Source organism: Aethalodelphis obliquidens, unplaced genomic scaffold (genome assembly GCF_003676395.1).
Source record: "Aethalodelphis obliquidens isolate GAN/ISIS:26980383/991018 unplaced genomic scaffold, ASM367639v1 scaffold57, whole genome shotgun sequence".
In the NCBI taxonomy this organism is placed as follows: Eukaryota; Metazoa; Chordata; class Mammalia; order Artiodactyla; family Delphinidae; genus Aethalodelphis; species Aethalodelphis obliquidens.
This window is the reverse complement of record NW_020838001.1, coordinates 10,624,859-10,637,761: the sequence shown is the minus strand read 5'-3', so window position 1 is coordinate 10,637,761 and position 12,903 is coordinate 10,624,859. Positions and strand designations below refer to the sequence as shown.

The following is a 12,903-nucleotide window of genomic DNA, read 5'->3' as shown; positions in this document are numbered from 1 at the left end:
GAAACATGAACTCAGCTCTGAGACCACTTGCCCTAAAGCGCTTTTAACATCACCGTGGATGCCAACAGTCACTAGATGGTCACATCTGACGGATATCTTTCTATCCAAACTGTAATGGTGATATATATATATATTTTTTTAACTAAAAAAAAAATTTTTTTTTTAATTTTTTTGCTACACCGTGCGGGTATGTGGGATCTTAGTTCCCCAACCAGGGATCAAACCCATGCCCCCTGTAGTAGAAGCAAGGAGTCTTAACCACTGGACGGCCAGGGAAGTCCCTGTAATGGTAATATCTTGCAAAATGAAAACCACAATTTTAGAATCCTTCGATAAAACAATACCTTTTCAAAAACCAGATATATCCTGTCTCTCCTATTGATAATGGACCAGTTATCCATTATCAATACTCAAAGCACAGTCTTTTGAAAATTGCTTGGGAAAAGCAGAGGCTTTCGTCATCTTTTTTCCTTTTCTAAAGGGCAGGGGTAGGCAGGAGACTAGTCGGCTCTCAACTAACCACCTCTTAGTCTCCTTTCCCCTGCCAAATTCCGTTCATTCTTGTTACAAAAGCAATTGAGAAATGAAAACATATGCCCACACAAAAGCTTGTACACGTATGTTCTCAGCAGTCTTCATAATATCCGAGAAGGAAAATCAACCCAAATCTCCATCAACTAATAAACGGTTAAGTAAAACATGGTATTGATACAATGGGATATGATTCAGCCATAAAAAGGAGTGAAATACCGATATATGCTCCAACATGATGAACCCTGAAAATATTATGCCAAGTGAAAAAAGTCAGTCACAAAAGGCTACTTATTGTATGATTCCGTTTATATGAAATATCTAGAATAGGCAAATCTCAGAGACAGAAAGGAGATTAAAGTTGCCTAGGGCTGGTGGAAATAGGCGGGGGGAATAGAGGGTGATTGCCAAGGGGTACTGGGTTCTTTGTGAAGAAAATATTCTAAAATTAATTGTGGTGATAGGTGCACAACCCTGAATATATTAGAAAACATTGAATTATACACTTTAAATGGGTGAATTGTATGGTATACGAAAGATATCTTAAGCTGTTAAAAAAAAAAAGCAATTAGGCCTAGTATAAGATTACAAGATGTAGATAAGGCAAAGAACACAAATAATTTTACCCAAAGACAATAGTAAATACTGGGGTATACTTATCCTTCCAGATTTTACGCATGCATAATTTTTCTCAAACAACAAAAGGAATAGATGTATTTCAGTATTTACTCAAGCAGCAAGAAAACCAACGTTGCCTGAAAATTTTATAAATTCATTTTTAAGAACTATGCTTTCCAATACGGCAGATACTAGCCACAAATGGCTATTAGGCCCTTAAAATGTGGCTAGTCTGAACTGAATTGAGGTGCTTTAACCTTTTATTGTGCTACCCTCACCGCCATCCATCTCCACAACTCTTTTCACCTTGCAAAACTGAAGCTTTATCTCCATTAAACAGTAACTCCCCATTTCTCCCCACACATCTGCACCTGGCAACCACCACTCCGTTTTGCCTCTATGATTCTGACTACTCTAAGTACTTCACATAAGTGGAATCAAAGTATCTGTCCTTTTGTGACTACTTATTTTACCTAGCAATGCCTTCAAGGTTTATCCAGTTGGAGCATCATGTCAGATTTCCCTTCCTTGTACGGCTGAATAATATTCCATGCTATGTATGTATCACATTTATCCAGTCACCTGTTGGACACTTGTTCCGCCTTCAGCTATTGTGAATAATACTGCTATGACCATGGGTGTACAAGTATCTCTTCAAGACACTGCTGCTGGATCACATGGTAATTCTGTGGTTCTACCATTTACACTCCCAACAGTGTACAGTTCCAGTTTCTTCACACCCTCACCAACACTTTTTTTTTTAACAGTAACCATCTTAATGGGTGTGATATATATTTTCATTGTCGTTTTAGTTAGCATTTCCCTAATGACTAGTGATGTTGAGCATCTTTTCATGTGCTTTTGGGCCATTTATACATCTTCTTTGCCCATCTGAGATATGCTTTTTTTTTTTTTTCCATCTGAGATATGCTTTTAAGCATAAAATATACTTGGGATTTCCAAGACTTAGTATGATAAAAATGCAAAATATCTCATAAATACCCTTCCAAAAATAGACTACATGTTAAAATGACAATACTTTGGATATATTGGATTAAAAATTAAAATTAATTTTATTTTTAAAAACGTAGCTACTGAAAACATGGATAAACCTCAAAGATATTATGCTAAGCAAAATAAACCAGTCACAAAAAGACAAATATTACATGATTACACTCATACGAGATACTAAAAGTAGTGAAATTCATAGAGACAGAAAGCAGAAGGGTGGTTGCCAAGGGCTGGTGGGGAGGGGAGAATGGGGATTTACTGTTTAATGGGGAGAGTGTTTCTGTTCTGCAAGATGAAGAAAGTTCTGGAGATGGATAGTGGTAACTGCTGCACAACAATGTGAATATACTTAATGTCACAGAACTGTATACTTAAAAGTGGTTGGTTAACATGATAAATTAATTTTATGTTATGTATATTTTACCACAATTAAAAATAAAGTTAGAAAAAAAAGTGGCTACTAGAAAACCTAAGACAAGAGTAGTGAATATGGAACCAGATAAGGCTGCTTGTAATTTTATCCGCAGGGCAATCTGGGTTCAAAATCAGAGACATTTATCACTGATGGGTCTCTTTGCCAAAACTATGAATATTAAGCATCTGTTAAGACTGTTTAAGATTCCTTTGAACAGGATAGATCCTCTAGAGCAAGTCCTGGATGTAACAGAACAACTTTGAAGGCCTTTACAAATTTCCAGACCATTTTGGACAATTTTAAACGAGTGACTCTATGGTAATATATCAACAGCCCCCAAACTGTTAAGCACTTAAAAAAAAAAAAAAAAATCTTAGTAGAGAATTCACCTTCCTGGCAAATCTGCTCCACTCCAAGAGGCCAGGAACAGAGGAATATATCACTTTTGTCAACGTCAAAGGCCCAAATTCACTCTGCCTTAATTAATAGTTTAATCCAGCTAGAGTTACTTTAATGAATTCAATTATTTTTAATTTTGCAAAACTGAAATGATTCTAGAGCATGAAGCAGCAGTACAGAAATGATTTTCACAGAATTTCCATGTATTAAATTTTCAAATCACCTTAAGTTTCTTTCAAACAGTTACAGGATAGAACTGTAAAAGGGGAGAGGTCCCAGGAAAAATAAAACAGGAAGCCTTTTCAAAGGTAACAGAAAGAGGAAAAATTTAATTTTAGTCCTTTACGCAAGTTTTATTTTCTTTCATATTGGTGTGGCTCATTAATAACAAACCAAGAATCTAATGGGAAATAAAAAGCCTGGTTCACCACGTTATCAATCACCAAAATTACAATGACTCTGTGACTTAAAAGTTTTAATTTATTTTAAATGCTCATCACAGGTGATCTCAAGAGATTTAGTAAAATATGACCTGAAAGTATAATTCATACAACTGGTAAAGAGATATTTATGTCTTTAAATTAGAATCACTATGAATCATTTTTCGGCGCAGATTGTCCTTATCTCAACTGATAGGCTAAATAGAACTCTTAAAATATGCAGGAGGACAAGGATGCCATCTCACTATTCAAGGCAAAGAATGTCCATTACAAGGACCCTGACTGGTTTTTTTCCCCTGCTGTATTCTCTAACACGTTCTTCATTGGCTGGCACATAGCAGGCACTCAGTAAGTGTAGAATGAATGAACAGTCCCTGCCTACAAAGGTCTTATAGAGATGACACCCCATAAATATATACAGGAAAAGATGCAATATGTCAGATGTGTCACAAACTAGATGCTCTGAGGCTTTGTAAGAGGGACAGTTCATTCTCAGCAGGGGCAGTCAGGAGAGGGCGGAAGTAGCTGTTGAGCTGCGGCCACTATGTTAGGTTGGAGAATCTGCACTCACTGCAAAAAAAAAGTCTCACTGGCACACTTCCAGAGGTGGAAAAGCAAGGAGTTTTAGGAACTACTGCAGAGAGTCAGAATGGCTGCTGTGTCAAGCTTCTGAGTAGTAATAAATGACAAGGCTGGAAAGGCAGGATGGGGATAGAATGGAGGCCTTCAGTGTGAAGCTAGAGCCTGCTGCCATGTCTAGCAGGCACTGAGGAGATGCTGCAGTTACTGGAGTAGAGAAGTGATACAATTTTAATGGCGCTTTGAGAGAATTAATCTGGTTGTGTTTGGCAGGTCCCATTAAAAAAGGTCTGGAGTGAGTAGATTAAGTAGAAGAGTGGATACCAGACCTAGCCATTGTGACAATCACCTGAGGGAGCTCACACCCATTCCAGACCTACCTACTCAATCTGAAACATCTGCAAAATAGCCAGAACTTTAGGTATAAGGTAACAAGACACTGAAATGACAGCACAAGGACGGGGAGAAAAAGTTTAAGTATAAAGCCTATAGCCAACATCAAAATTTGTGTTTTCCAGTAGGACTACACTGGTTTCATGAACAAATATTTAGGTTACCTCTCAGCCACGTGTAAAGATTTTTTCCCTCATAACTTTAAACTTCTATAATAAGTAGGGTGACATAGTACAGTAAAGCTTTCCCCTGCTAGAAAAGATGGTACAATGTAGTAAGAAAGAATACAGCTCTAGAGCTGGACAGATCTGTGTTTAAATCCTTGCTCTGCCACTTACTAGCTTTGTGACTCAAAATCTTACTTTACTTCTGGAGGTCTGTTTCCTATGGTATAACCAGTATAACACCATTCTACTGTTCAAATGTCAGAAGGATTAAATAAGATGATGCCAATTAATACTTAAAGCAGTTATTATTATTATTACCTTAAACCAGGTCAGATACTGGAGCAATCACTCTGAAATCTATGAGTTCATACCAGGATATAATCTCTTAAAAAGCACAGACTATCATTATTCCTGAGAATCAGATGTGGTTGCCACACATCTGTTCCTGTACACATGACAATGTGCATTTATACTTACACGTAAGAGTGTTTTTTATATATTTGTGAGCCATTCATGTTAGAGTTAGCATACTAACTTTACAAGCTCTGTGGCACTTATAACGGTTATGCAATAGAACATTCGCAAGTACCCAAAATAAACCTAGGTGACTTAGAAATATAAAGGTGTGACCTAGAGTCTGCTCATTAAATATATATATATATTTATATAATATAAAATTTGGGTTACTCCTCTTTTAAGGCTTTCAGACTAAAAAACTAGTGCCTACAACTAGGAACTGTTATTATGGCTGCTGCTTATCCTGTTGCTTTTGAGTATTTAGATTTCAGACAAGAACCCTAGCTGTGACCACCAGAACTTCTAGAACACTAATGGAACCAACGGTTTTCAGGGTGTACTTCTCAGAGTGTGCTGAGAGACTGTAAGAGATATATACAGATGGAGGGGAAGTTGACATTTAAGGGACAATGTGAAAGCTGCCCCTTTCATCAGTTTTATATACTAGAGTTCACATAAAATTTTATTTGAAAGGGGGAAAGATACCTCACTACTTAAAAAAGGACAAAAAGGATTGAGAGCATCTCTAACATCCCAATCTAGCTTCAGGGAGACTGTGAGATGGGAAGCATTTCCCAATTTACTCCATTTTAAATAGGCATTCCAGCAAGACATACTGTGGGAGTGATTCCAACACCATGCTGCCTACATAAGAACTCCATAGGCTTAGTGCTGCCTGCTGTCAATACAGGTGAACAACCTGGCTTAAGAGAAGTGTGAAAAAGGGAAATCAATTAACGAGCAGGCCTAAGAGAACATCCAGATATGTCCATTTATAACCATTCCAGAAGCATGCTACTGGTCTTCATCTAAATGGCCTAAGACAAAAAGTAGGTTATTTTCAATCCCTTAATAAGTGTTCCATGCTGTCTCAAAACTACTCAAAATAATTTTCCCATAGTAATGAGAAATATATTTTTCTCACCATTCTTGAGCAACAAAATATGTAATTTATTTGAATCACCTTCTCACGTTTTTCTAAGCTATCTCCTAGAGTCAAGGCTTAAGCGAAAGCATTATTCTTAGAGCAGGTTTTGCCACTTGATGGCTCAATCCTTACTTTCCACAGAAGTTTTATTTATATTTTTCTGATCTCAAACCAGGATTCTAAGCACTCCCTGCATTAGGACACACCCAGTCTCAGTTCATATCTTTCACAAGAGCAAGAATTCTAATTGTTGACTTAAACGTACATTTAATAAATTCCACCACATTTCCACTAGATAGAAGTTTCTTCAGATATATCAAGTTTCAAGAGACCACTCATATAGGTCCTCAATTGTTGCCAGCTCCCATCAGAAAAGGAAAGCCTTACAGATTTTCAAGAGAAGCACAGGTTGCACAAGCTCTTAAATGGAGCATAGAGGGTTCAGAAAAAGAAAAGGCAGAGGGCAAAAGCCAGCAATTATCTGTCTAAGCAAAAATAACTGCTCAGAGGAGAGAAGGAACAAGACTGCCCTAAACCAAAACACTGGGAAAAGCAATGGACCATAAACAAACTTTCTTTTTAGATCCTTATACAGGCAACTTCAAACCTTATACAGTTGCTACTTCAACTAACTACCACCAGCACAATTCACTGGTAAAGAAGCTAGTGAAGCTAACTGCTTTAACTGCGGAGCCCACTTGGGATCCTTGGCTGTTAGCTAACATCCAAGCACAAAACATCACTAAGAAGTTATGAAGCACTCATGTGGGTCTTCATTAGCCAAACAGCTCACAGGGGCCCTATAAAAGCCTGTGTTCCAAACAGAGACCTGGGAACCAGCCCAGACATATTCCATGGCTCACTTCATCACTGCACACGGTCGTGCCTTGATTTCCCTACTTGTGAAATCAGTCCTGAGAGAACTGAGAATGGTTTATGAAGTGCTTAGAAAAATGACACCAGTATTATTAATATTATAATACCATAAAGGCCAGCAAGGGGGCCTGTACACTTATAGTTCATCCTTATTAAAGACATCAACCAAGTCATATGAGAAGTAACAAACACAAACAACCCAAAGCTAAGTGACTCAAGTACAAATCTATACCCTTACTGGAAAAGAAATTAGGATGTGGAGGGATTTATTTTTAATTCTAAGAGATGGTCAATGCAGGAGTCTCTTACAGATCACGTGCATGTTTTTGAATGATAACTCAATCTTAAACTGTGGCATATGTTCAGGGCAGCCTTCCCTTGGTAATTCTATTCAAAGTCTTTTATGCTCTTCTCTTAATTTCCAAACCTTTATTTCTGGAACACTGCTAAAATTCTTGAGATATCAGGATTTCTCTCGCTGCTGTCCTGGAACTAAGCTAGGGATCAATAAAACCAAAGAGGACTGTGAGTGCATCTCAAAGAAGTCCCAAAGGCAAAGGACAGGAACACATACATGGAGATTAGAGAACCAAGCATGGAAACAGTGAAAAGAATTTTGCATTTTACACGTATTAGAACAAAAATGTGCACCCCTAAATCAAAACTCACTTTACATAGTTGGCTCACATTTTATCCTTGACTTCCTATATATACACGCATATCCCCATATAATCAAGTTGATATATATATATCCCAATCTAATAGGGATATATATATATCCCTATTAATATGTAGAGAGCCTTCTCTTTCCAGGGAGGCAGAATGTGGATTCTCATTTAAGCCGACCTCGAAACTGGCAGATATCAAAGGTAGGTCATGACCAAAACAAAGGTATAAGGGGTACTAAGACCGTAAGAGGCTGAGGGAGCACAATCATCCTTCTCCTCACTTTCTAATGGACAAGATCAGGCAAACAAACAACAACAAAAATGCAGTCACATGGAACTGTGGCCGCTCATGCTGGGCAAAACATGGGTGGCTGTTCTTATAAAGTGTCTCAACGATCAAGGTGGAAAGTGCCAACATGTAAACAAGAAACAGCCTCTACATTCAAGATACCAATTCAGTTAATTAGTGTGGGGCTTTGGTTCATACCAGTTTCAAATGCCAAGTTTCCAAACTAACAACATAAAATGTATATGCACATCAGCCAAACATGGCATTTGCTCCAGACTTAATACCACAAGTTCTCACAAAACTAGGGGAGGAAAAAATTTTGTAAGTTCATGTGATGCTAATAACACATCAAGCTCTGTGAATCTAACTAAAATTACTTACATAGGTGAGCAACATTTTTCTTAATGTTCATGCCTCTTAGGCAAGTAGACGAAAGTTACACTCTTGTGGAAAATATTTTACCTTCTGGAAGACATAACAGACTTTATGACATTCTTTAAAAGTGAAAGTCCTTTGGAAGTCTAGGTTGAACAAGTAGCTCATTACACAACAGTACTGGGCATCTTGATGTAAACTACAAATTAGGTTCTAATAAGAATTTCAAAAAAACTTTTGTAGTTTCACATCATTTTTAAAAAGTTTATCTAAGATTTAAACAGTAAAAAAAACTCCGACATTTGATTTTTTCTCTGCACAAATGTATTGTTTCCAAACATTATCGCCAATATTTGCACCTTTTATTTGTATTTAATGTCATTTCAACACTAAAAAAGTGAACTGTATTTTATGTATACACCCACCCAGCCATTAACAAAATCAAGGTCTACTACAACTTATGCAATTTGTTATTTATGCATGGTTCTCAAAAGAAAAAATACTACTTAAATTCTGAAGTTTTTCTTTTTTTCCCCTAAGGTAGGGATCCCTACTTGCTCCTTTATAACAAAATAGCTCTATGTTCCTTGTTAAACTGAAATTTTCACAATTAAATGTGAAGTCACAAAACGTGTACATCACCTTAAATATATTAACCACCAGATTGCTAAATATTTAACATTTCACAATTCTAAAAATTATTTTTAACATTTTCCAAAATTTATAAGCAGTTACTTTAATATATAATGTACCTAATATAATTATGCTTTCAGCAATCAAATATAAATAATAAATGTAGGCATGTATGTTAATAATAAAAATAAAAATTCATTTTTACTTGATAAAAGCCTACTGATTATTTGGGAGCAAGTACATGTTCATGGAAAGGTTTGTTCTGATCAGAGAATGTTCAAGGTTTTTAGAAGCTTAGCAACTCTTGAGACTGGGTCATCAAAATAACAATAATCAAGAACTTACTTGACACTTAGTCTGTTCAACATGGTGGCGTTTTATTTTTAATATAAATAGTATTAGAACTTTTCCTGCACTCTGGTTTAAGGAAAAAAAGAGAAATTTAAGCAAAACAAATTCACAGTGGATATGTTTAAAATCAATGACTTTCAGAATAAACAGGAACAAGGGTCTTTAGAGATTCATAGCCCAATCTCCTCTATTTCCTACACAGAGACTATAAGAGCCAAAAAGCAAAGATTTAGTTAGTTCGAAGTATAGCAGCCTCTAATAAGGCAGTGTTAGGAAATTTTCAACAAGGGCCAAGACAAAGAAGGAACTTCTACTTAAAGTTCAATTAAATAGAATACCCATTCCCCACCCTCTAGTTAATTGAGGCTTTTTAATGAACCCTCACAGTTTACCTAAATTCCAGCCTTCAAGTCCAATTGTTCGACCTTTTTTCTTTTCTTTTTTTTTTGGTGGGGGGGAGAGGGAATGCCAAAATCAGGGAACATTTGAAAGTGCAGAATATATGCTTTTTAAGAGCTCACAGTAAGTTTTCCCGTAGGGGGAAAATCGCTATTACCACTAAGGACATCGGTTAACATTATATCTTACGTATAATTTGCTAAATCAAACGAAAGCACCTTCACAAACTTCACCTCCAACACACCCTCAAAGAAATGCTATTCATATTACTCATTTAAAAAGTCGTATAATTCTATATCAAACACAAATTCAAGTCAAAATTATATCTACTTAATACTAAAAAGCATTTAAAGATTACAATACCCTTTAAATTATATATCTGATTCTTCTGATTACTAAACAAATTGTAAAAGCAATTAGTTAAGTCTCTAGTGGAATACCTGAACCAAGCTGCCTCCTTTTCACTCACCAAAATGTTACTTGGTAGCAAATGTCCAATGCAAATTCTCCCCTAAGGACCAACTGGTTATGTATCAAAGAATACACCAGTTCATTTTCCCATAAATTTATCTTGGTGTATCTTTATAAAATACCTGCAACAAAGTCTTAAAAGTACCCTTAAGTATCAACAACCACTATCCATCTTTGGTAGCAAGTACCTGTTCATGGAAAGGCCTGTTCTGATCAGAGAATCTTTAAGGTTTCTAAATGCTTAGCAACTCTTGAGATTGGGTCATCAAAACAACAGTAATTGAATACTTAACATATTTTATACACAAGAGTGCAGAATGCAAACGATTAAAACAATATTAGCAACTTCAAAATTTTCTCTTAAACAAGGCACAAGTCATTTCTCTGTTCAGAACCCACATCTGCAACCAGCTCTAACCCGTTCCTTGAGGAATGTGGCTAGGCTGAAATTTTGGAAGTGCTGGCTTTGGTGGTGACCAAGGAGGAAGAAGTCTCTGGCTTCCCTGTTGCTGCAGTTCCCACCCTCCAAAATGAATATACCCACCGGTGTGAATTGACAATGTGGTCCAAAGAGCAAGGCAGGAACGGAGTCCAGATCCTCAAAATGGTAGTACAGGGCATAACCACTAGGCCACCTATCAGTTCAGTACAAAAAGTACAACCCTGTGCATCATGGTGCAAAAGCTGGGGCCTAGGTTTCGCATTGTGCATCTCACACCTATGGAAATAACAAGAGGAGTAAAATCTATAGAAATCAACACACCCTATGAAAGTGGGTGCTCACAGAAGACTGGTGTCAACACTTTTGCAAAGGCGGTTGGCTACTGAGATAATGAACAGCAACCGCCAAGTCCAAAGTTGGAAAGAAAGAAAACTTTACAATCAACTCTGTTGAGTCTGACAATGAAGAACTCAACATGGGCTTGATGTTTACCAACAAGGCTTTGCAAATCATGACACCCATCTACATACTTATGAAAATTGCTACCCCACTAAAATCTAACATCCCTCAAGGATTTTCAACTCTCAAAGAGCTGAAAAGGTTGGGGCCATGAAGAAGGGAAGTAATCAGCAATTCCCCCAAACCTGTTACTCTGAGGTTTTAAACTTTTCCCTTTACCATCTGACCTTGGGAAGATATGGTGACACATTCAAAGCTTAAGGTGGAAGAATTCCAGAGAAGGGGCTTTCTGTGTACCAAGGATGTGCCAAGATGATTCCTCAAGAACAAATGTGGGTTGTCTAAGGGTCAACAGTTTTGAAAAAGTAAAAAGAGAGAACTTCTAAAACGCAGGGTAAATTCTTTAAAAGAAATAAAATCACTGCTCTTGACTCACTTGATCCTTCACCATGTTGCTGTCAGCTCACCAACTAAGAGTGTGTGAGTGTGTCTTGCTGGGTCCATTTTCCCATGGTCTGTAGAAGGCGCTGTGAAGCACATCCTGTTCTAGCTCTGGGGCCCTTCCCCCCTCTGCAGCCTTACCCAGTGCAGGGAATGCGCCCCCTACTGACTCCAACACTCATCGCCTTTAGCCGACTTGGCTGCGGTGCATTTTGGGTGGGGGCTGGTATTTTCTTCAAGGCCATAAACCAGAAGCAACAATGCGGATTTATAAGGAAACTGTATCAAGCTACCCAGGAGTTCTTTTGTTTTTGTTTTTCCCCCATTCTGAAGGTTCAAGACACTGGCACAAGAAGCATCAGGGAAAAAGATTGGGTGTGTGGGGATGGACAGCATCAAAATGGCAAACACAGGAAACAGTTTGGTTCTTTTCCCTCCTAAGCCTTTGTCTGAGAAATGGGGTTATGGCAAGAACTGTCCAGAGGAATTGGGAAGGCAAGAACATCAAGAAGACTCAGTGTGGGTATGTGTGTGGCTGAAAAGACTATTAGACCTTAGCGCCTGGTCTTGGGCAGAAGAGGAAGAGAAGCAATCGCGCCTTTTCCAGCAGACAGGCATCCAGGTTTGGGGGGAGGGGAAGGCAGGCAGGCAGCCCAGAGGGAAGAAGAGGTGAATAAAAGGGTGCTCAAAGAACTACTCCCCATTCATTGCACACACACACACAAAAAGAAAAAAGAAAAAAATCTTTCGCAGCTTTCTGGATTTCCATTTTTTACCATCTTACTGCAAAGTTGGGGCTCAGAATGCTCGCAAGAGGTCGTGCTGACCAGGCAGCTGCGATTGAGAAAAGGGGGTGGTGGAGGACTCCGTGGTCAGGATAGGAGGGGAGCTGGCTTGTTGGGGAGGAAGGATTGCACAGGGGAGGCAAAGACTTTCACTCCGTGCCATGCATTCTCCCCGCCCCCCAATCTATTCCCCCCCTCCCCCGACTAAAGGTGGGTAGACCTGGCAGAAGGCTCGTCCCAGGGATTGGGGGTGTGCGTGGGGGGCTCATTTTGGGCGGGGGGCGGGAGTAGTTCCAGGGATGGAAGAAGCTCGATTCTTGCTGGGGGCGGGGTGGAGAGAGATGCCACTAGCCGCAAAAGCTCCGGCGGCCAGGGCGGCTGCTGGCCTCCGTGGGCTCACGGGGCGGGGAAGGGGGGTCGGGCTGCAGGAGGAGGCGCCCGGACCGCGGAGCAAGAGCCCGGGTAGCGGTCCGCGCCGGGGCGGGCGCTCCGTCAGCACCGGAGTATGCAAAGGAGCGTGTGCGGCCGGAGGGCTGGCGGTTTCAACAATAATGCGCCCGCGGGGCCGGCCGTGGGTCCGCGCGCGGCGGTCGCCGGGCTTACCTTGACTCGGCCTCGAGGCGCGCGCGGGGCCGGCGTGCTCGGGGGCCGGGCGGCGGCGGCGGCGGCGGGCGGATGGCGGCGGCACGGCGCTGGCGGCGGCGAGGGCGCGCCCGG

General features: G+C 39.5%; 1 protein-coding gene across 4 annotated transcripts in view; it reads right to left on the bottom strand.

Moving 5' to 3' along the window:
* Positions 1-12,897, bottom strand: part of ADNP (activity dependent neuroprotector homeobox) — a 30,169-nt gene extending 17,272 nt beyond the window's left edge. Inside the window, exons 1-3 of one of the 4 annotated variants that reach the window (XM_027086990.1) lie at positions 12,790-12,895; positions 10,604-10,777; positions 9,184-9,255 (exon numbers count right to left, since the gene is read on the bottom strand). The gene's annotated coding sequence lies outside the window, so the exon portion shown is untranslated. Of the gene's footprint in view, positions 1-9,183; positions 9,256-10,603; positions 12,305-12,789 lie in introns of those variants that run through there. The other 3 variants (XM_027086988.1, XM_027086991.1, XM_027086989.1) reach the window with 3 other exon arrangements.
* Between the last annotated feature and the right edge of the window lie 6 nt (positions 12,898-12,903).